This window comes from Equus caballus, chromosome 3, assembly GCF_041296265.1.
Source record: "Equus caballus isolate H_3958 breed thoroughbred chromosome 3, TB-T2T, whole genome shotgun sequence".
Lineage (NCBI taxonomy): Eukaryota > Metazoa > Chordata > Mammalia > Perissodactyla > Equidae > Equus > Equus caballus.
Genome location: NC_091686.1, coordinates 92,568,235 through 92,593,999, shown reverse-complemented (window position 1 = coordinate 92,593,999; position 25,765 = coordinate 92,568,235). Strand labels below are relative to the sequence as shown.

At 40.9% G+C, this 25,765-nt stretch overlaps 1 protein-coding gene across 38 annotated transcripts in view; it reads right to left on the bottom strand.

Annotated features, from left to right (window-relative positions):
- APBB2 (amyloid beta precursor protein binding family B member 2) overlaps positions 1-25,765 on the bottom strand; it is a 381,357-nt gene that overhangs the window by 143,895 nt on the left and 211,697 nt on the right. The window lies entirely within an intron of this gene.

Here is a 25,765-nt window from a genome sequence, read left to right as displayed (position 1 = left end):
CTCCTACCTATTCTCCTAAAAGCCTATTTATCTTTCTAAAAAATCATTCGTTTTTCCGTAAGTGCCCTTTCTCCCCACCTTCTAAAAGATCTTTGGTCTCCAGACTTCTGTCCTTCCCCATCCTGTATTAAGATGGGATATAAACCCCAAAGTCTAACAGCCTCCTAGAGTCACATTTCTCCGTGAACACTCATGCAGAAGTACACAATTAAACGTGTTTTTTTCTCTTGCTAATCTGTCTTATGTCAGTTTAATTTGCAAGCCCCAAATAGAGAACATAAGAGGGCAGAGGAAAAGTTTTTTGTCTCTGATGAAAACAAGGCACTCTGTCATTCATTCACTCACTCATCAATTCATTCAGTGAACATCTGCCAGGAGCCAGGCGTTGGGCTGGGTGATGAGACTTGGCAGTAAACATGAGAGACCCCATCACTGGTATCATGAAGCTGGCAGTCCACGGGGGAAGACTGGCATCTAGTTAGTAATTTCAAATTACACTGAGTATTATGAGGACAGTAGAGTCCTTTGGGAGTTTTAACCCTTGTTAATACAGGTGGCACCCACTAGACTGTAAGTTCTATGAGGGTAAGGACAGAATCTGTTTTGCTCAGTGCTTATCCCCAGGGCTGACTAGTGTCTGGCACTACAGTAGGCCCTTAATAAGAATTTGTTGAATGAGTTCCACTGCCTTGAATCTTGGACTCCAACATAAACAATTCTAGGTAGCCTGTATTAGCAATCACAGTATTTGCTGAGAACCAGTGGTATGTACAATACTATCTTAAACATTAGAGTCTTTCCTTCTCATAGAGAACAGATACCTTTGAATGACATACACGGCTTATCCCAAATATGTGGGGTATTTTCCAGTTCCTCTTTAGATCTACTCTCCACCCCTTCCACCCTGTCTAGACACTGAGAGGCTAAACCCTTGGCAGGTTTGACTAATGAGGGGCTCAGCATTCGATAGGCGCGTGGGAGGAGAATGAGGTCAGAGTATGAATTCCGCAGCTCCCTCTCTGCAAGAGCACAGGTTGGCCGGGGCTACAGTCAGGCCACCCCTCTCCTACACTCACAGCTGCAAATCTAGTTCTGCCTGGGTTCTAGGAGCCTTCCTTCCACTTAGCCCGTCGGGCCTGGATGTGCTCAGGGGAATCTGCTGCTGCTGACCCCAGAAGGCTTCCCCATCCCTTCGTGGCTCTTCTCAATCTTGCCCAAACCTCTGTAAACAACGCCTTCTTAAACTCTCCTCAGGGACCCACTGGAGTGATCATCTATTTCCCACCAGAAACCTGATTCATGCAGAAACGAATTAGAGTTGTATTCTGCTCCTAGGGCTGCCGTAACGAAGAACCACAAACCAGTGGCTTATAACAACAGAAACTTATTGTCTCCCATTATTGGAGCCTAGAAATCCAAAATCAAGGTGCTGGTGGAGTCATGCTCCCAAGCCTCTACTAGAGGATCCTTCCCTGCCTCATCCAGCTTCTAAGAATCCCAAGCAGTCCTTGGTTTGTTGTAGCATGACTCCAATCTCTGCCTCCACCTTCACATGGCTGGCTTCCTTCTGTGTCTGTATTCTCTCTGCCTTTGCATGGCATTCTCCTCTCTGCGTGTGTCTGTGTCCAAATTTCCCTCTTCTTATAAGGACAACAGTCATATCGGATTAGGGCCCACCCTAATGATCTCATTTTAACTTGACCACATCTGCAATGACCCTATTCCCAAATAAGGTCACACTCACAGGGACCAAGGGTTAAGACGTCAATGTATCTTTCTGGAGGACACAATTCAACCCATAACGAGAGTTAATAATTTAGAGATGCCTCCTACATCCAGAAGTGTCTGAGGGCAGGGAGAAATCCTCATCAATCTGCCAGCACAGAGAACATGCAGTAAGTGTGTGCGCAAACAGACCCAACAAATCAGCAAATCAGTAAATGAATGGTATATATAGTTATTAAAAAAAAGATTTGTGGTTTTATTACAGTTAAAAAGATTATGTTAATAGAGTCTAAAAGAACAGAAGCTGCCTAACCAGTTCCTCTCTGTTACAGAATGGTAAGGAGGGACGCAGAACTTAGAGTTTGCCTGTACGTTTAGTTTGTGGCATGTCTAATTCTAATATCTCCATGAAGATCTGTCTAGAGAAGTAATCCTCTTTAACAAAATCAGAGAACATCTACTGAACAAATCACTCTTTCGGGCTGGACTCTGAGAAAAATTCTGAGGATAGAGATATGAATGAGCAATGGTCACTGCCTTCAAGGAACTCACATTACAGAGGGACGAAAACAACCTTATATACAAATGCTGAGGGCCATGTGCTCATTGCTCATTTCTCTGCTTTCTTAAAGCGCCCAAAGCATAATTTTACTTCTTTTTGGTGACTCAAGGCCACTCCTCCTAATATCAACTGCTAGAATGAAAGCCACAAACTCTTACCTACCACTGCTAATTGGCATGTTCTTTGACCACTGAAGATTTGGTCTGGGTCCCCTGCCCTCCCATCCTGCCCAAAGCTAACCTATCACCTTTCTATTATTGGAAGGTTTGGCTCTATCAGCTTCTTTTTTCTCCTGATCCTTCCTTCCACCACCCAGCTCTCTTCTAACCCACTAAATCTAATACTTTGTCTATTATGAAGCCACGCTAGAAACTTGTCTAAATTAAGTAAGCAGGCTGTGAGTAAGGGCCTGGATGCTCTTCAATCACCCAGGTGAAAGTGTGTCAGTACAGGGACAACGAGGCATCTATTTTTGGCTTCTCAAAAGGCTTCTGCCCTTGTTTCAGCTTCTTGTCACTGATCTGGTTCTGCTCCTACCCCCTACACCAGGGTAGTCTTCTATGGTGAGCAGTAATCATGTCTAATTATATGTTTAATTATTGTCTGACTCCTGCAACAGAACTTCAGCTCCTTCTGGCTATAAATGGAGGGGATGGATATAACGCATGGATGGATCTTTAGCACCTTGTAGGATATCTGGCAAATGCTACATGCTGTTAACAAATATCTTCATCTGCTAACATTTCGGACTGCCTACTACTCCAGGCACCATATGCTTTATCTCAAATAATCTTATGGTTGGCCTAGAAAGGAGGAAATTATGCCATCAGGTCTCCTGTACAGTGCATATAAACAGCTTTCAGCTAAGTAAGGGATTTGAATGCAGTAAGAAAAGAAAGAAACTCTACTGTCCCCTACATAAACTTCATTCTTTACAAAACAGAGAAGCACATTCTTTACTTATTTCTGATTTCTTAACCCAGGACTTGGATTGATTCTAATTCTAGGCAATCTCATGAATACCTGCATTCTCATTTAATCCAAACTAGTAAACTTAAGTTACTCAAAGGTTTTTTAAAGATGAATTTTTATCCTTCCCTCTGGCCAAATTTATTAGGAAAACTGTGAGCAGTCATAAGGTTTATATAAACTCCTAAAATATTAATAATGTTTAAGGCTATTTCTGTTTCACATAAAACAGTTATTATTTCTCTCCTCTATAAAATTCAGTGCTACAGAGTTATCAGTATATAGAAAATTTACTAAAATTAGACTTTAATTCCAAATTATTTTTTAGATCTGGAAAAACCCAACAATGGTGACTATAAATCCAAAATCCCAGTTTCATAGCTGCAAGTCAGGAGCAATTTCAGAATGGTGCTTATTTTAATTTTATGTGAAATGTACAGTTTACTGTAACAACTAAACAGTAAAATTAATGGACTCACTCAGTATGAGAATTAGCCAAGATGCTAATTCTTAATCTGACACCAGGTGGCAGACATTTTGCTTTAACATTAAAATTAGCTAAGGTATTCCTCTAAATCCTTTGGTCCAGAAACTGGAGACCTTTGGGGATCATATTACTTTGTACAGGAATCCCCAACTTCTAAAAAACAAAAAGTGTCTAGATATTAAGGAGTGGTTCCTAAAAACACTTACCAGCTGTGATCACAGAACTTTTGACCACTACCATATGTACTGAGCCCACTATGTGAGAGTCATTCTGTTAGGCAGTGAGTCATACATAGACAGACAGTCCTGGGGATCAAGAGCTTCCAGTCTAGGGGTGGAAGTACATTAATCAGATATTCATTCAAACAGTTAAGAAACTGAAATGGTTATTAGTGCTGCAAAGGAGAAGCACTGTTAGCTTTCTTTGCCTACCTCACGGAAGAAACACAGGACCACAAGGGTTGAGATAGGGAAATACTGCAAAAATCACAAAATACAAAGCATCTTGCTAGATGCTGAAGGGCAGTGGTTCTCTACATGCAAGCCTGAGAGTGTCTTTTATTGTATTCTTAGTAAGCACAGATTGAGAAGAGATCCAAATTATAATGAAGTCACTGTATTTTTAAAGAAAGTTGTGTTTTATTTGTCTCATGGGCATCTAAATACATTTGAAAAAGAGTCACGCACATACAAAACACATACGGATACGTAGACTCTGAAATACCTCCTTTATTCCCAGAGGTCTAAGGCCCACAGATAGTATGTGATGGATATAAAGATGATGGCCAGAAAGGAACTGGAGACACTGTCCCTGACCTCAAGGAACCTTTGTCCTAATGGAGGTTTAACAAAGGTACAAGTGAGTTTCTTACAAGGTAGAATGTAAAACACAAACCCTATGCTCCAAGGCCCAGGAGGGTGTGATGCAGTGAGGTGGCAAATAATGAAGAGGCTTCTTGAATGGCAGAGGAAGTAGCAAAATGGTTTAGCCATTCTCACATAAATATAAGAGATGTCTTTATTTGTACCTGTAACCAAGCGCTGAGATACCAGATGGAAGAGAAGGTTGCCAGAAACAGCCTATGGCTTCATTGTTTTATCAGTCTTGGGGATTCAGCCCACAAACATGTCTTAACAATGGCCAAAGACATGTGCCCAGACCCAAGTCAGCAAGCAGTTGGTTGCTTCACCCCAAATCAGGCAGCTCTGAGGCTGGGCTAAGTTACACATTATTCTAGTCATACAAGCTGGCTAAGGGCATTCTACTCCTACTTGACACATCCACGGTCCCCCTGCTGGGACAATAACTAGATTCATACTTGGTAACAGTCACTTTTCAGACTAAGGGTGAATTTATCCACCTGTGAGGTGATTTAGCCCTGGGGAGTCTGGAGAGGAAGCTTGAATAAAAATGACTATAGAAAGACACCGTCTTGTCAATGGTAAGTCCTACTCGAGGAAAGAAATGGAAAATATTCAGTCATATTTATACTTAAATTGGTATTTTTAAAAAATCTACCAAGTATCACTGAATATGGGACAAAAGCACGGAAAATTACTTAATGGATATCAGTCCAACTGTCAATCACAAAAAAGGGTGTTTTTGTGAGACAGTTAAATCATAAAAGCTTTCTCTGCTTCCCATCCCCACCCTCAGCTCTACAATTCTTTGACTGTATGAGTCATCATAAAAATTATGGAGATTATACAAATAAATAACAAAAGTTCATTTTATCCAAGATTCTTTTTCACTTAGTAACTAATTCATAAACACATTAGAAGAAAAATGTTCTAATTGAAAGACAATAATGGGAAACAAAGAAAACTGTTCATTAAAGTCAATGAGCTACAGATTAATAAGCATACTTGTAGCTCATCTTCAAAAAAACCTAAGAGACACATAGGAAAACAAATGATAGAAAGGGCCCTGGCCTAGAAGCCAGCAGACTCCCACCCTTCCTCTGCTCAGTGACCTTCGGAAGTCTCTCCTACTGAGACTGTCCTCATTTGCACAAGGAGTACAGGTAAGTGGACAAGCTCTGGGGCTTTTCTAGAACTCTGTCATTTCAAATTCTGGAAGGAAAGGCTGACTACTTTATTCTGCTTAATAACATTTCTCAAAAGTTGCAGATTAGAATCCATGCAGTTAGAGATCCCTAGAAATTAATATTAATGTTTTTTATAGAGTTTCTAACCAATTAACAGTCAAGATTTGGTGCCCAATAATCTTTGGACATGTAGTAGAAAGATTTCTAAGATGGTCCCAATATTCCTGCCTCCTGATGTACATGCTCTGAACAGTTGCCCACCTCTGAGTATGGGCAAGACCTAGGAATATCGTGGTCAATCACTCCTATGATTATGCTATACCGTAAGGTGAAGAGATATTACAGATTTAATTAAGGCCCTTAATCAGTTGACTTTGGGTTAATTGAAACAGAGATTATTCTGGATGGGCCTTACCTAATCAGGCAAGCCCTTAAAGGAGAGAAGCAGCAGCAGATGCTAGCCTTGAAAAAAGCTGCCATGGGTAAAAGGAGGGGACCACACAGCAAAGACCAAGGGAATCTTCCAGGTTTGAGAGTGGTCCTGGCCAAGAGTTATCAAGAAAACAGTACGTCAGTCATACAGCTGCAAGGAAATGAACTCTGCCAACAATCAGCGAGCTTGGAAGAGGACCCTGAGCCTCAGATGAGACTGCAGCCCTGGCTGACACCTCAACCTCAGCCTGTGAGGCTCTCGGCAGAGGACCCAGCTAACCCCGTACCCAGAATCCAGACCCACAGAAATTGTGGATGTTCTTTTAAACTGCAACGTTTATGGTAATTCGTTACTCAGCAATAGAAAACTAATATAGGATACTTAGACTTTTTGGAACAAAATCATGGGCTGTTTTGTCATTTCACCACCAGCTGGACCTTTCTCAGTCTTCTCCAGTCTACAATCTCCTGGAAAGCACTCTCTCCCTCATTATTTTTTTTCTTTTGCATCCATTTTGGATTCATTCACTCTTCTACAACCTTGGCTTGAAACAGCAGTAGCCATTCCACTGTGGACAGGAGATAAAAGAAAGAATGTTCTCATATGATCCATGAGGGGACACAGCAGGGCCAATGAGTGTCCAATTAAAATATGACCATTCAGCTCAAAGATATGTAATACTGAAAAGAGGAAAGTTTGGGACAGTATCAAAAACAGGAGAAATTATAGCCCTAAAGTTAGATTCTTTCTCCATTTTGTGCAATTTGGTAGACCGTGTTTATGGTTTCATAGCTTGATAGCTGCATATGAGCACAAAATAAAATTTAAATTGTGTAGCTTCAGGGACAAAGATTGAAAAAGGCAGTAAGAGGAATCCAAAATTTACTATTTCTCAAACTCAGGCTTTTTCTCAATTCTGTTCCAACATCTAATCTCTTTTCATGACTAGGAGAAATCTTAGATCGGTTTCTCAAGGTGGGATGGGAGAAACACTGTGTCAGATCCACTCAGATTCCTGGGCCCCATCTAAGACCCTACTAAAGTGCAATCTCTATGAGGCAGGGCACAGGGAATGTGCACTTTTTAACACATGGAGTCTTTTGCACACTAATATTGCAAACCAATAATCTAACTTGACCAATCCCATCCTTTTAAAGATGAGGAATGCGAGGCTAAGCAACTTCCTTGCTAAACAAGCAAGGAAGAGAGCTAGAATTAGAATCCAGAATGTAAAACCTACTAACATAGATCAGGAGGCTAGAAACGAATCAGTGTCTCTGCATTTTCCACACTAATATTCTCCTCCATTAGTATAGATAATTAAGCGTTGAAGATGAAATGCTTTTGTAGTGACAGAAATATGTAAACACATTAGGAAAAAAAATTCCATTTCACCAAGGTCTGTGATTAGTTACCATTTTATGGTCTGTGCAAAATTGACAGTACACTAAATTATCACTGGGATGGCTTGTGAGGAAGCCTTCATTGAACGTCCCCTGCCAAACACCTACCAGCTCCAAACAATGAGCGTCCATTCTGGCTACACTCGTGATCTCTGTTCCCTGTAGACAATGAAGCTACCATGATGATGCATGTAGACTGTCCCTCTTCACTCCAACTCTAGCCTCTGCAATGCTTCTACTGCAGCCACACTCTTGTTTGGGACTATGCTTCTCTCGTGTGCAGAGCATGCAGTCAAGTAGAATCTGCCTTAAGATACCACTCAATTTCACTTGATTTCCAACAAACACCTATTGTTGTAGACTGAAATGTATCCCTTCAAAATTCATATGAAATTCTAACTTCCAGTATCTTAGAATGTGATTATATTTGGATATAGGGCCTTTAAAGAGGTAATGAGGTTAAAGGAGGCCATTAGGGTGAGTCCTAATCCAATAGGACTGGTGACCGTATAAGAAGAGGAAGAGACACCAGGGATGCCTGCACACAGTGGAAAGACTGGGTGAGGAGGAAGCAAGACGGTGGCCATCTACAAGCCAAGAAGAGAGGCGTCAAAAGAAACCAACCCTGCTGGCACTACCTCTTGGACTTCCAGCCTCCAGAACTCCAAGAAAATTAATTTCTGTTGTTTAAAGCACGCAGTCTGTGATATTTTGTTATGGCAGCCTTAGCAAATGAATACACCTATCTACAGTAACAACTGTCACTAAATATAAAATCCCTTGCATGATAAGCAGAGTCAACAAATTACATGTCTGAGATTGCATTCTAGCCATCCTTCTCTGCAGACAAGGCTGATCGGTTTTATGATTATAGCAACCCCTTTTTTTCCAAGATTAGAAAATATTCATTTATTCAATGAATTTAAAAAAAAACATATTTTCCCTGCAAGTATTCAAATGGGGGTATTTCTTTGGTCACGAAGTAAGTAATAAAGAGTCAACAAACAAAATGGATATTGATCACTTCTGCTTATCACTTAAAAATACATCTTTATTTTTAACAATTAAACCTAAATATATACAGAAGATCAATTCAATGGAGGAAAAAGCACAACCACTCTCCTCCTCCCCCAGAACGAACTTCAATAACCCTTGTAAACAAACACAAACCCTGGCCTCCCACCAGGACAGAGAGCATCAGGGCTGTCTCTTCCTCTTCCCTAGAGATGAAATATCAAAGCTCCAAAAGTCCTTCCATTTGTTCCAATGCAGCAAGTATAAAAGTAGCAAACTGTTCTCCTTTCGGAACCAACAGGGGACAGATCCCTGACATGTACCTGGGCTTTATCCAGTCACTTTGTCCTCTCTAGGAAACTGGAAATGCCCTTTGTCAAGCCTTTCTAGCCTGACCCACTGTAGAGGCTGGGGCAGGACAAGGATGGAAGCAGACAAGGGAGACACGTGTTGCCCCCCAAAAAGAATAAGCAACACAGTGAATTCCCAGCTTCCTCTGGGCAGATTTTCTCTGCCCTTTGCTGCTTGTTATCTGTCATTCCACCTCTTGGGGTCCCCGGGGCCAGGATGGCACTAGAAGAACACTTGTCACTCTATGGTGAGCCAAATGACCATTTCTTGACTGGACTACTTTTAGAGAGCAACAAGCTATGTTGGGGGTTGCAAAAATAATAACAGTGGCTGACATTTATGGAGCACGTACCATGAGCCAGACACTGTACTAAGCACTTTTTGTATATTACTCATTTAATTCTCAAAACTTCCCACTTCACAGATCAGGAAAATGAGGAACAGGAGGTTAAGCGGCTTGGCTTGCCTGAGGTCACATAGCTAAAATGGTGGCACTGGGATTCAAACCCAGGCAGTCTTGCTCCACGGCCCGTACTCCTAACCGTTAGACTATCTGCTCTCCCCTAAGAGTTGATACTAAAGCAAAGATGATCTGAAAGCATTCTTTCAGTAATCCACCCTCCCACTCATGTGCTGAAGAGTACTGTTCTTAGAAAAAAGAATGAAATACACCTTTCTCTAATTTAAATGTAAAATATTGGGAACTAGCAAACATTTCACAGACATCCTCTTCCCTTCCATTCTAGGAGGTAGGTAGTTATTATTTCTCTGAGTAATGGACAGAGCAGCTAAAGCTGACTTAGCAGAATCTCACAGCAAGTCCAGATCCCTAAATCCAGAGTCCCATTTACTATGATTTTTTGATCCTTGAATCAGAGGGTCTCTTGTGGGGGAAGAAAAAAATACATTCTTACTTGCAGTGCTGCTGGTGACTCACTGGTTAATGAAATGATCCAAAGAAAAACCCTGAATCAGCAACCATCTGGTTAATCCTGGGGGTGGACTATTCCACAGATGGGTAACTTGGTCTTGATCCCTAGAGGCAAAAGAAGGCAGCGGTACACAACCACCAGTGCAAGGGATTGCTGGGTGAGGTGGAAAAAAGGATGGCTCGTCAGTCTACATAAATCACAGACACGGGAAGCCTTTCTCTGTAGTACTAGGACAGTAGTCATGCATGAAACCCAAAGGGGACCAGCCTCCTGGGAAGTTGACCAGTCTCAACACCCAGAATTTCTGTTGTCTTATAAAACCAGTTATCTTGGAGTGAATTCAGAACTGTCTTTCTTCCTTTCAGGGATCTTAAAGGACTCAATTTCTGAGAAAATGGAGGACAAAGTTAATTAGGTAAAATAAACATGGATTTGGGGATTTTGAAAGAGGGTATGTGGGCGCTGGCAGAATGAACTCTTCCACCAAGGCAGCCGAAGGCTGAGCAACAGGGGGAGAGAGGGAGGCAGAGTTCCCTGACACCCCCACCAAACAGTACCTTGCTCTGTAAAAGCAGGCCAGGCAAGAAATGGTCATTCGGCTCACCACAGAGTGACAAGTGGTGTTCTTCTAGTGCCATCCCGGCCCCTGGGACCCCAAGAGGTGGAATGACAGATAACAAGCAGCAAAGGGCAGAGAAAATCTGCCCAGAGGAAGCTGGGAATTCACTGTGTTGCTTATTCATTTTGGGGGCGAAGAACAGTTTTCAGTAAAGATGCTGACACATTGCAGTATTCACGTTATGGAGAGTATACGAAATTAATAATAAAGCACATTTTACTAGATTTTTTAAAAACTATACCATTTTGATGCATACTGTATTAATACCCCCTTTGAGAGCTTTATACAAGGAAACAGACTCATGAACTCACTGTTTGTCACGCTTTGTTTATAACAATAAACTTTCTTGCCACAGGTTATGTGTCAAAATTCTTTATCTGGGTAAGTACTCTAGAAAAATACTTGCACAAATTCATGACATGTATGAGAATGTTCACAGAAGACTAGTTTGTTATGAGGAAAACAAGAAACAACCTAAGGGCCCAGCAATAAGGAACAATGAAATAAATGTAATATACCTATATTCTAGATTTGTGTGTGTGTGTGTGTGTGTGTGTGAGGAAGACTGGCCCTGAGCTAACACCTATTGCCAGTCTTCCTCTTTTTGCTTGAGGAAGAGTGGCCCCGGGCTAACATTTTGTGCCCATCTTCCTCTATTTTGTATGTGGGATGCCGCCACAGCATGGCTTGATGAGTGGTGTATGTCGGTGCCTGGCATCAGAACCCGCAAACTCCAGGGCACCGAAGCAGAATGTGCTGAACTTAACCACTGCATCCCAAGGCTGGCCCCAATCCTAGGTTTTCACGCAGCAGAATGAGAAGGTGTTTGTATTGAACTTGGAATCTTGAACTAGACTTCCTGCATTCTAATCCCAGCTCTACCACACACTTGACAGATGCCTCTTCCAAGGTTTCCTACTGTGACAAACGGTGGTTCATGGATTGCTGTTTCCCTGTTGAAAGGTCTGGCTATATGACCTTAGGGAAGACTCTGTAACCTCTCTGGGAGTCAATTTCCTGATCCTGTAAAATGCAGATAATAATAGTAGTCTTCTTATAGGGCTCACGTGAGGTTTATAAGTAAACTGCTTAGAACACTGTCTGACATGGAGTAAGGGCCACCGAAGTGTTAGCTATTAGGAGTATTATCTCCAATACCTGTCTCGTGTGTGTGTGTGCATATGTGTGTGTGGATGTGCATGAGTGTGTGTACTTGAGGGGAGAAAAAATACATATAGATTATCCCATTTGTATAAAATAAAACCAACCAGCCATAACCACGTCTTTCTCTCTCTCATAGCACACACACACACGGTTTCTCTCTGGGGCAAAGAGAAGGTGAAATTAGGGGTGGGTATGAGAGGGAATTTTGACATATAAGCTTATCCTTCAAACTGTCTGAATCTTTAGAACCTGAATCACCTACTCTGGCTTTCTCCAAGTTCTTACCTCCTACTCACTCCTAACGCTACATCAAACTGCATTCCACTCATATCACATCTCCAAAAGTACTCTCCTCTAGTCATTAATAACCTCTTGATGGTAAATTAAAACTATATTTTCCAATTCTCATTTTACTTCACCTCTTTATGTCTTTCAACACTATCGACAACTCTCTTAAAAATGGTTTCCAGGAAATCGCACTGTCCTGGCTGTTCTGCCACCCTTCTCATACTCCTCAGTCTGCTAGACTATCTCAGGCCCTCCCCCTGGGCCTTCAGTGCTGAAGGCTGATTCCTGGGCCCTTTCTGTGCTCACTTGATTCAACTTCTAGGCAGCCTCATCAGTGCCCAGGCTCCAGTTACCATCTCCAGGAACATTCCTCTCACACTTATACCCCCACTCCAGACCCTTCCTCTGAGCTCCCAACAACAGCAGTGTCCCCTTGGCATTGCCATTTGGATACTTTAAACGTACCCGTGAAGGCCTGGTCCTCCTGCTTCCATCATTCCCTATATCTCATCCATCTAGTTACGGAAGCCACATACTTAAGGCTGCTCCTGACAAATCCCTCTTCCTCACACCCCTAAACCTAATCCTAGAAAAGTTAGTTACTGTATCTCTCTTGCATCTTTCTCCTTCTCTACCGCTACCTTCTTCAGGCTAGAAAGGTCTCTCTCTGGGGACACTCAATTGCCTCCTAACTGGCTTTTACTCTTCTCTTCCTTTCAGAGGTTCTTAACCCAGAGTCCACAGACTCCCAGGCAGTCTGTGGATAGAATTCAGGTGTCCCAAGACCTTGGATGGGGAAAATATTACATGTTTATTTTCATTAATCTCAAACTGAAATTTAGCATTTCACTCAATTATGGATGTTAGCAATAAACCATACTAGTATAGAAGAATACTAATACTCCAAACATTATTGTGATTTTGCCACCAACAGAAATCAGATATTTTCATATCACATGACAGTTGTTAGATATATTGTTTACTATCATCACTACTTTGAATTACAGTAGCTATTAGATTTCCAACAAATTCTTATTATTTAATGTGTTAATAAAAAAGCACATATACCACTATGTCACGTAAGTATGTTTAATATTTTGGCAACTGTACTTCAATACAATTGGTCTCTTTTGTAATCCTATGTGTTTTATTTTATAGATTTAAAAACATTATTCTTAGAAGGTATCCCTAAGCTCCATCAGACAGCCAAGGAGGTCAATGACACAAATAAAAGTGAAGAACTCCTGCTTACTGATTTTTCATACCACAGTCACAGTTATTTTCTCAAACCACAAATCTGATGTCCCCCTCATGGTTTCCCACTGTCTTGCTAATAAAGACCAATGACCTGGCGCCTGTCCACCTCTCTGGCCTCACCTGGCACCACTCAACCCCTTGTTCCCTCGGTTGTTAGCTACACTGGAAGCTTTCAGCACCTCAAGCATGTCATCCCTCATTCACCCCAGGGTCTTTGCTCACACTCTTCTCTGCCCACTCACCCCTACCTCCACCTGTTGACACGCTAACCCTTTTCCAATCTTCAGACCTACCTGTAAATATCACCTTCTCAGGAAGGCCCTCCCAGGACCCAGAGCCATCCTTTCCCTTGGCTCTACTATCTCCGAGCTACCAGAACTTTCTCTAATAGCACTTTTCACAGTTGGTAATCAACTCTCCTCTGTGAATCTATCAACTCCATGAGGCAGGAATATAAGTGCTTTGGTTCCATTCTACCACTGGCCCATGCTAGGAAATGAGTTAACATTTATCAAATGAATGAGTTGAAGGAAAAAACCAACCTAAAATGCCCAATGATGGAAATAATTAAATAAATTATGGTATTGCACACCCAAGTTACTGGACAGCCATTAAAAATCATATAAAAATAGCATATTTGCTGACATTCAAATTTATCAATATACCTAATATATAATGTAATAATAAGTGAAAAGGGCAAGTGACCAAGTAAACGCTCAGCAAATTCACATGTATTAAGGAGAAAAAAATAGATATATAAATATATGAAGAGATAGACAGTGCCACAGAACTTAGTCTGAGAAGATATTCATAAAATACCTAATAGTTATTAACTCTGGGCAGTAGAGTTATAGGAGATTTTTTTTTTTTTTTTTTAAAGATTTTATTTTTTCCTTTTTCTCCCCAAAGCCCCCCGGTACATAGTTGTATATTCTTTGTTGTGGGTCCTTCTAGTTGCAGCATGTGGGACGCTGCCTCAGCGTGGTCTGATGAGCAGTGCCATGTCCGCGCCCAGGATTCGAACCAACGAAACACTGGGCCGCCTGCAGCGGAGCGCGCGAACTTAACCACTCGGCCACGGGGCCAGCCCCTTATAGGAGATTTTAAATGGTATATTTACGTCTATGTTACCTAACCTTGTCTTCAATGAACATGCCTTGATTTATGCAGACAATAAATTAATTAAAAAAACCAACTATCTGCTTAAGTTAATTATTTTTAAAAATAATTAAACAATGGGGCCAGCCCAGTGGCATAATGGTCAAGTTCACATGCTCCACTTCAGCGGCCTGGGGTTCGCAGGTTTGGATCCTGGGCACGGACCTACACACTGCTCCTCAAGCTGTGCTGTGGTGGCATCCCGTATACAAAGCAGAGGAAGACTGGCACGGATGTTAGCTCAGGGACAATCTTCCTCAAGCAAAAAGAGGAAGATTGGCAACATATGTTAGCTCAGGGCCACTCTTCCTCACACAGAAAAAAATAATAATAATTGAACAACCCACAGGTGGTAAGCTATGTTTAATTGAGTTAACTAAGGTTCATTTCAACAAGATTCATCTTAGGAGACAAGCAGAACTTTTCAGGAGGCTACATAAAGCATCACAGAACCTAGGCAGACACCTGGCAGTGAGCACAGTGTCAATTGTGAGGTAACTACAATTAGGACAGTCTTTTCAGGTTAGTATTGATTTCATTATCTTGTAAAATCCACTTTAGCTAAACTGAATTTCATGTTCAATACATTGACTAATCCAAAAACTGTAATAAAGGAGAAGATAAAAATCATGCAATTTTAGTCACTATAAATATAAGGCAGATTTCTTACCAGATACTCTGAAATTAAAGTAATATTTTTTTATTCTGTTGCAGTTTAACCACATTAAATCTTAAAGTATTAAAACAATAAAAAGATAGTGCTCCCAGATTAATTAACTTGAGTTACAGTGAAGCTGGATAAAAACATGAACATCAGTAATTTCTGGAAAGCTAAGCAAAGTAACATTTCTAGATATAAGTCAAACTGCATGAGAAAAGCATCACTGGTAATAATGACAAGACTTCAGATCCGGTGTATATTTCACTATAGTAATAAGTTATTTTGCCTTGCACTAAAGCATTCGGCTGGAATGAACTTGCTGATTCATATAATCTTGAGTGCAGACTTTTTCTACTTGAATAACTTAATAGGTTGTCGCAGAGAAGAAATTAGTGACACACAAAGAAGACAAAGTTTTGCAACAGATTCTAATTCTCTTTGAAAACCTTCAAGCTCCACAGATCACGATTTCCAAACTTCACCACTTGGACCACAGGAAAGCCATGAACTTTAATTTGAGACAACTCTTTTCAACCTATTCCATTAATTCAAAATCGCTCATTTCCTCTTTTTATGATTCCCTCTGCCAGCCTAACAAAATAATAAGGTAAAAAATCAAGTTCTGCAGCAATCCAGAAGCAAGCTATCACCAATGAAATACTATACACAGTAAGAGATGACTTACAATATCTTGCTGTGACAGAGCAATCCACTCTCAGCTGATCTGCGACCAGCATCCTTTAGGCTTTGAGCTACATTTCTCAGTTGTATTTTATCTTCCTTCACATGCCTCCAAATCAGCTCCCCATTCGAAGCAAGGCAGATAGCTTCACGTGTAAACAAAGATTTAGTTAATCAGCGCCAGTAGAATCAGATTTTGTGTGGGAGAATGAAACCACCTCTCCCATACACGTTTGCCAAGATATCACATTCCTGAAGCTCCACATGTAAACAGCATCACTGTCTCCTTGTCCACATGAGCTAAGAACAAGGCAGCCAGGAAAGGTGCGTTCACCACTGAACTGCTTCCAGTTTGAAAGGTACTGATGCACGATCTGACTCACTCCATTCAACAGATGAGATCTAGAATCAGGGCATTTGGACCATGAATCTTGTGTATTAATCTGTCACCCATGATTGATACTAAGTAGCCACCTAAACGGCAAAATCCCTCACGCATACACACCCCCCTTTCAAGCACAAAACAAACAATCCAAAAAGAAGTACTGCAAATTGTTTGGATAAACACGGGGTGAGAAAAGGGCAAATAATGAGAAATTATAAAGGCAAATTTAGGACACAAAATTCTTCCCAAGGTTCTTAACCTTTAATCCTCCACAGGAGCAGAGCAGGAATGGCAGAAATTGATTTTGTGAAAAGCCATTAGAGAGAGTGCTGTTCTCATCAGAAAGTCCCTCCCCTTTTTAACCATAATCAATAATTTAAAGCAAAGCCAAAAATCACGTCAGCCAAAATGTTCAAAAAACTTTTCTTTTTTGGCACAGTAGAGGAGTAAAATTACATTCGTGTCTGTTAAGAAACTGTTACTCTTAAGACAATTATTAGGTAAAAACTTTAACTCTTTTCCATAGCCTGCCAGTACACTCATTAGAAAAGAAAAGCTCATATTAAACAATATGATACCAAGTATATGCATCAAAATAATAATAAATGTATCATTTTTATTACTTGGATATTTGATTTGCTGTCAAAGTTTAAAAGATCGATTTGGAACTTGACAGGCACAAGACATACTTCAGAACTTGGCGTATAACTGTAAAAGGTTGCTTTCTTCCTCAGTTCAGCAAATCTCTTAACCTAAAGTTACTCAACAATCAGTAGGAAGCTTTGATGGTCTGATGACAGATTATACTGAACCAGTTCCTTATTTGAATGTGCCTTTTTCTCTTTAGGTAATGATTTGTACATATCCCAAGAAATAAGAAGGTCTAGTTAATATTTCATAGGACTTTTTTTATTTTTAGATTTGATATTTCCATCCAATGACTAATTCTTTGAAATGTATTTAAAATTAGATAGTCATCTTTTTTCAAAATGAAGGACTGAACATAGTCTCTGTGTGTATAACTTTTAACTGGGGCATAGAATTCTCATGATGCTTCCAGTTGGTGATCACAAAGTGGAAAATGTTGAAGAACTTGAGCAAGTAGCTATGTACCGCCGTGTTTAAGACTGCCCGTTTCTAGAACTCTTTAACTGTGAATGATTCTGTGAGCCATCAAGCATCTCTCCGAGAACCTAATGGATTCATCCTAAGCACGTGCTGGATGACTCTCTCTCTAGGACGGACCAGAAGGGAATTGGAGTAGATAAAATCTAAAGTCCTTCCAAATTTCAAGATTCTGTGGTCTTCCACTGCATTAAAATGAAATTTTACATTCAAACATTAGCATTTATCAGACAAAATCAATATCTCTAAATTTCAGTTTCCATGTCTGAAAAATGAGAATAATTATATCTAGGATTATTTTGTCAATTGAATGAAATAATGGATGTGAACAGACTGTTCATATAGTGGGCGAGAAACAAATGGTCACCATGACTAAGACACTGTGCCCCAAGGATGATTCAAAGCCAATTCTGACACACGAATTTCAAAGCTATGTTATGGCCACATACACAATCCCAACAGCTGCGGAGCCAGACTCGACCCAAGACGCATTATTCTCATTGCACTTGTGGCTCAAAGTCCTTATTTCAATACACACTAAACTCAAATGCAGATGATTAAAACTTAATTCTTCCCAACAACGCAACCTTTTGTTTTAAAATGCCGGGGGCTAGCACATGGTACACATAAAATTAATATTACCATAGTGAATACTAAATTCCACTCATTTACTGATGCAAAGTATTAACAGTCAGGCAACCATTATTATAACACCTCAAAGGAGGCAGCTATCCCATGATGTCCTGCCTCTTTCCATACTTTTCAGGGGTCTGAGGCAGAAGGAAAGCCAGCTTAGCTCAGACAAGACGCTTTCTCTCCTTGACTGTTCACTGATGCACACCAGAACGGACATGAGAAATGCCTTCCAGAGGTGGACGTTTCTCTGCAAAGGGTTCATTTCCTGGAAGCAAAACCAAAATCTCTGCATTTAAAATCTGTGCTTCTAAAACTTATGGCCTTTCTTTCATCACTTAGCCTTTATAAAAACAATGTGCAGATGAGCTTAGTGGAAATCAATAAAACACAAGAGTTTTTAATTTCCCTTGAGTAGACTAGAAAGCACATTTTTTCCCAAAGCCTTCCAAATATGTCAGTTTTTCAGACTAGTTACATGGTTACTTTATGAATTTGCTTGTTTATTTGTTCTCTAATTACTCTAACAAACAATTTATAGTGACTTACAGAAGTGCATGCATCACACGGACTATTATAAAATCTCCTACTGAATCCTGGTCGCTGTCATACTGAGCTTTCGTGATCACTGTGTCACGAAAGCTTCATTTGAAGGGGAATGTGTTTGCTCTAGGGGATGGTGTCACAGACGCCACCATTCACAGATGAAATATCAGGCAACCAGTCTTTCTAATCCAATGGCAACAAAGATGATAATCATTGGGTATTCAGGAAGAGCAAATCCTGGCCTCAAAGAGATCTACAGTGGTGTGTCTGTTCAAGTGGGAAAGAAAAGAAGAAAATGAAAGAACACGTACAAAATGTTAAAACTACGCCATCAAAGAAGGTGTCTAAAAGATGGACTTGAGAATCTCATTTAGTGCTCCAGAAACAGACGCCTTTCCCCTTATCGTTCCGTCCTCACACATATGACTTTCATTCACATTTTCAGGAATTAAAGAAATAAATAAATAAAAAGAACATGGACTCTGAAATGAGACAGACCTTGGTGTGAATCCTGATCATTCTGGTTACTTAGCTATGTAACTTTACCCATGATTCTTACAGGTTTCTGAGCCTCAGTAAACATATCTCTTAAAAAAGAAAATCAGGGGCCAGCCCGGTGGTGCAGCGGTTAAGTGTGCACGTTCCGCTTCAGGGGCCCGGGGTTCACCGGTTCGGATCCCAGATGTGGACCTTCCCACCGCTTATCAAGCCAGGCTGTGGCAGGCGTCCCACATATAAAGCAGAGGAAGATGGACACGGATGTGAGCTCAGGGCCAGTCTTCCTCAGCAAAAAGAGGAGGACTGGCAGCAGATGCTAGCTCAGGGCTACCGTTCCTCAAAACGAAAAAGAAAAGAAAAGAAAAAAGGTGGCATCTACCCTGTAGAACTGTGGTGAGAATTAAGTTCCATCATGCTGGGATGGGGCTAACACAGTAGACATTCAATAGATGTGGCAATTATCATTCCTATAAAGTAAGTATTGTCAATGGTGTTTTACAAATGAAGAAAGTGAATTTCTGAAAGGTCAATCAATGATTCCCAACCTTTGCCACATAGTGGAAAGATTAAGAGAGCTTTAAAAAATAGTGATACCGGAACTTTTAAATAAATACTGTTCCCATCACAGACCAGTCAAATCAGAGTCCATGGTGGGAATACTCCAGCACAGATAATTTTTTAAAGCTCTCCAGGAGTTTATCAAGTACAGAATGAGAACCACTGCACTGAATCCTTAGCTAAGGACACTGATGCATTTTCTCTTATGACCCATCATCTATTTGGCTACCCCAGGTCTTTGGCCCACCTGCTATACCAGCAGTCTCAAAAGTGGGAGTGGTGTAACATGGAAGGAACCCAAGTGTCCATCAACAGATGAATGGATAAGCAAAATGTGGAATATACATACAATGGAATATTATTCAACCTTAAAAAGGGAGAAAATTCTGATACATGCTAAAACATGGATGAACCTTGAGGACACTGTGCTAAGTGAAACAAGCTAGTCACACAAAGACAAACACTTTATGATTCCACTTATATGAGGTACCTAGAACAGTCAGAATCACAGAGACAGAAAGCACAATGATGGCTGCCAGGGGCTAGGGGGAGGGGAGATTAGGGAGTGTTGTTTCACAGGCATAGAGATTCCGTTTTCCAAGATGCAAAGAGTTCTAGAGATAGGTGGTGGTGACGGTTGCATAACGATATGAATGTATTTATATCACTGAACTATACACTTAAAAACGGTCAAGATGGTAAATTCTGTTAAGTGTATTTTACCAGATTTTTTTTTAAAAATGGGGGGCTGGCCCAGTGTCGCAGCGGTTAAGTTCACATGTTCTGCCTCAGCAGCCTGGGGTTCGTGGGTTCGGATCCCGGGTATGGACATGGCCCTGCTTGTCAGGCCATGCTGTGGTAGGCATTCCATGTATAAAGTGGAGGAAGATGGGCACAGATGTTAGCTCAGGGCCAGTCTTCCTCAGCAAAAAGAGGATTGGTGGCAGATGTTAGCTCAGGGCTAATCTTCCTCAAAAATAAACAAATAAATAAAAATAAAATAAAAAATGGGAGTGTGGCAAGACAGTCTACTGGGATTGTTAAAAAAGTATATCTTCTATTTATACTTAGTTGTTATCTCATCCATTTATTTCTATTTTTGTATGTTGTATTTGTGAACATAATATATTAGCATGTTGCAAATGTGTATGAGTTATGAACAAATATACAAATGGTCAGGATGTATACTCAAATATCAGAATGGACAATGAAAAAAGTTTGCAAAATACCAGATTTCCTAAAAAGAAATGTGGATCCTAAGCCTACCTTAGAAGGTGGGCCTGAAACTATGTCATTAAACAGAGCAAAATTTACAGACTGGGATGCAGGGGAGGGTGTACAGGGAGGGGAGGAGCCTACAGCACACAAGTAACTGGCCCAATAAAGACATTCAATGGGCAGAGCGGGCTCTGGGGTCCAGATCCATACAATCTACTCTAATGCAGGTTCCATTCTCCTGGCTCCAAAACAACAACTCAGACCCATGTTACCACCAAATCAAAGGAATCACCAACAAGCATCACTAAATCTTTTGGGAAACTAGATAAAATGAAAGTAGGGAAGGAAAGACTATTTATTGATTCCTGCCATGTGCCAGGAATATCCTTTACATAAGTACAGATATACTCATACATACATGTACACAAACACACACTTTCCACATATACTTTGCATATATTATTAGCTCATTCAGTCATCACAGGAATCTTTTGAGGAAGTTGATATGAGCCCTTTTTAAAAATGAAGAAACTGAGGCTCAGAGATACTTAGTAACTTGCCCAAGGACACAGAGCAATGAAGCAAATCTGGGATTCGAAACCTGGTTATATCTGACTCTAAATACCACTCTTTGTCCACTACACCACTGAAATGCAGTGAGCGTAAGAAATACATTTTCTCATCATGATCCAGTAAATACCCATGTATTTATCCAACTGTAAAAAATGTTTTAACCTAAAACTGACAGACTATGCCTAGTCTGTTGCCCAGCATCATGGAAACGTTCCAGGTGGATCAGGTGTCTAACCTGAGAAAACGTATTCTTTTACAAAAGTGCCAAAAACAAGTGGTGAGGTGCATCCAAAGCCAATCATTTCTCATGAAAAGCACTCATATCATACCGTCTTACACACACACAAACACACACAAAGAACTCAGCATTTCATTAGCTTACCATTCCAAACCTTTCAGACTTCCAGAAGGCCCTTGACAGAACTATGGCAAGCTCCTGGGGGAAACTTCACATCGATGAAATCCAGACCAAATATGCCATCAGGCAGGAAACGTGTGGTGGGTCCAAGTGCACCCATATGGGCAAAGTAATGCAGAGTCAACAGTGATTTATTTCAGCCCAAACTACATCCATCATTTGAAAACTATGTTTCACCATGCTACTCCAAACTGTACATGGCATCTTCTCTTCCACTTCTGCCAAGAACAGCAAAAAGTCTGGGATTCAGTTCATGAAGGTTTAAATTGGATTTATAAGCTCTAGGGAGGCAAATGGAAGAAAAGAGAAGCAGAGAGAACCCTGAATAGTGAGGGGAGGGTGGAGGAGTTAGTCTGCTGCCTACACAGACTTCTGGTTATTCTGGATTGGGTTTTGATTTTTAAATTGCTTACTTTGCTTCCTAGTATTGATAAAAAGTCTCCTGGAGAATGTCATGTATTTTGAAACTTACTCATATTGACATTAACCTATTTTATCCTTAAGGTTAAGAATGGAACATTCACAACACTTTAGATGAAATTACAGTGGGTCAGAGTGATATATACCAAGTGATTCTGTTTATTTTTTAAAAACATAAGCAAAGAATGCCGAAAATAATACACATGGAGTTCTAACTATAGAAATTTCCTCCTGCTTCTTGGTCCTGAGTTTGAAGGGAGGTGATTTTGTTTGTTTTTAGCAAATAAGCAGATGTCTCAAAATAGACACACTTTTAAATTTACAGCTTTGAAAATTCTCCTTCCCTAATTCCAGCTTATCCCTCAGTTTCCCAGGTTTCTTTTAGAATCTGTAGAGCACCAGAAGTTATTTTACCCGAGGATGTTATTCATCTTACCCTTTTCAGAAGGCAGGCTGCAGTTTCTCATAAGAAGCCTCTATGAGAATGGTCAAAATGGTATGAAACTAGAAAGTTATAGAAATGCTACCAGGGACAGTGCTCTACCGTCAGTAGAACATTCATTCTTATCCCATTTCTCTCTGTCTACCTCTCTCTCTCTGTCTCTCTCCCACAGACACAGACCACAAACTCATACTGAGAGTAATGGAGTAAAAATTGTCAATTAAGGCAAAGAATAGAGAGAAAAGCATCTTTGCTAACACTCTCTGCAGTTAATGCTCAGAACAACTGTTTGAGAATGAAAACAATGACCCCTCACCTGACCGGTTATCAATGCAGCTTCTGAGTTCACGTTACCAGCTATAGACTCACCTTCTGGCATAATTAAATAACATTTTAGATATCTCCTGGGCACTGTTCTTGGATGCCTCATAAATAAATAGTGAGGAAGGGGGCAAACTGACACTTGGAAAATTGTTCAATGGGGAGCGTGGGGTGGCTGGATAGAAATGCTGGGACCTTCTGCAAGTCACTCTGGCATGAGGCAAGTCACCTAGCGAGTAGGAGTGTCAAGAGCAGAAGCCAGACCTCATCCAGACCCAGGGGACTGCACCACCCACAGGACACCCCTCTTCCCCACCCTTTCAATTAAGACTGATCCTCACGGGCAACGACCTACAAACCAAACTTTACACGGCTTGATGGAAAGCAGGCCAGTCTTCCACTCTATTAAGAACTGTCTCCTTGTCTGCACATTCTAGTCTCTTCTGCTGCTTATCTGAAAGTATTTTCTGTTTGTGTACATAATCAGGGTCCCTCTTTTCTCTCTTTCTGTGCCTTTCCTTTAGTTGAAGAGTTAATTTTTCCATATGGGAATATTTGTAAAACCAAATTTTCACTGAGCCCTCACTGTATTCCCAGCACAGTGCTAAGTCCTCCACACGCCTTACGTCATTCAATCCTCACCACCACCTGGTGGGGCAGCTGCTACTATTAACCCCATTTTACAGAGAGGGAAATGCATGATGTTAAGTGACTTGGCCACAGTCATCCATGTAGCAATGTCAGAGCTGGGATTTTAAATATTCAATCTTCATGCTGCATCAAAGCTTATGTAACAGGTTCCATTTTAGGGTTAAGAACCAGAGAAAAGATCTCTAGTGGTTTAATTTCTGGAGCATACAGCAATTAAGAACTGTTCTTGCCCTAAAGGAAATGAACGTCTTACGCATGTTTTTCATTAGGATTGCAATTCTTGTTAAATTTTGGCCAGGTCAGTATCAACTCTAACAGGAACACAGAACTTTAAACTGAAAGCACTAAAGCAGATCCTGTGTCAGCACTGGAGCTGTGCTTCTCAAGCTTGGTGTTTAAAGGATCCTATGAAACGCTAGCTAAACTGCAGGTTCCTGAGACCCACCTCCTAAGTCTGATTCTGTAAGGCACAGGTGGGGCCCAGGCACCTACACTGTAAGGCATGCCTAGGAGATTCTGATGCAGGTAGATCACAGGCCAAACCTGGAGGAAACAGTGACTTAAGGGCTGCAATGAGACTTCCTCCAAGACTTGACAATGAAGGAAATAGGATTGTTTTTGGAGTTATCTATAACAGTTGAATCAGCCAATGGATCAAAGCCAAGAAATGGAATGAGACAAGATGGCTCCCAAACATAGCGTGAGTGATATTGTGAGGTAATAAATATATACAGTCATGCATCACTTAATGATGGGAGACGCTCTGAGAAATGCGTCACTAGGCGATTTTGTCTTTGTGCGAACGTCATAGAGTGTACTTACACAAACCCGGATGGTACAGCCTACAACACATCTAGGTTACATGGTACTAATCTTATGGGACCACCACTGTATATGCAGTCCGGGGTTGATCGAAACATCACTATGCAGTGCATGACTGTATTTGGTCTTCGTTTGGTTCTTGGAGAGCTCCTAAAACCCTTGTGATTTCCTGAGTGATATGGGTTAGAGAGCATCCTTTGTTATTCATAATAAGATCCACAAACTACACCTGACTTTCCATTAATCAGATGACTCCAGATGGGACCCTAGATAGCTTCTGGATGTGGGCTGGTTGGCAGAGGAGAAGGAAATCAGAGGGTTGGAATTTTCAGTCTCATCTTCCAGAGATGACATTGAGTAAACTGAGTCAATAGATTGAGTCAATCACCAATGGACAATGATTTAATCAATCACGTCTATGTAATGGGACCTCCATAAAAACCCTAAACGAAGGAGTTTGGAGTTTCCTGGTTGGTGAACAAATCCACGAGCCAAGAGGGTGGCACACCCCAACTCCACAGAGACAGAAACTATTGTACTCAGGAATGTTTCAGACCTTGCCCTATACACCTCTTCACCTGGCTGTTCATTTGTATCCTTCATAATCTCCTTTATAATAAACTAGTAAATGTACGTAAAGTGTTTCCCCTGATTCCGTGAGTCATTATAGCAAGTTATCATTCTCACGAGAGGGTCCTGGGAACTCCTGATTTGTAGCCAAGTTGGACAGAACTGTGGGTAACCTGGGGGACCCACTCCTTGTGACTGGCATCTGAAGTAGGGGGCAGTCTTATGGGACTGAGCCCTGAACCCGTGGGGTGTGCACTCGCGCTGGGTAGCTAATGTCAGAAGTGAATTAAATTGTAGGATGCCCTGTTAGCGTCTGCAGAGAATTGGTTGGTGTGGTAAATCCATACATTTGGTGTCAGAAGTGTTCTGTGTAGGTAAAATACAGATCATAGTGGTAAGAATAACTTATCTTTAACTCAGTAGAAAATACTACTATATCTTAGGAAAGACTGTGTCAGCTTAGGTGGCTTAGAAAAAGCAGATCATAGATTCAAATTGCAGAGAAGAGGGAATCTTAGCCAATGCACTTCAAGGATTCTAAGTCCCTGGTAGCGTCACCCCAAGGGGAAGAAGTACAGGATGCATCAGGCTTCCCAGCTGATGCTAGTTAAACATTTGATTCCTCTGACCCCCCTTTGGCTAAAACCATGTTCCCCAAACAACCTTTCGCTTATGCCTGGGTTTCCCGTGTGGTTGTCTAGAGGGAGAGAATGCCTAGTCATGCGATTTAGGGCAAATCAGGCCATGTGATAATGATTTGGGAAATAATATACAAGCACTAAGAGTATGCACTGACTCTGTAACATCAAGAAATCCAATACCTGGGAGAGTGAT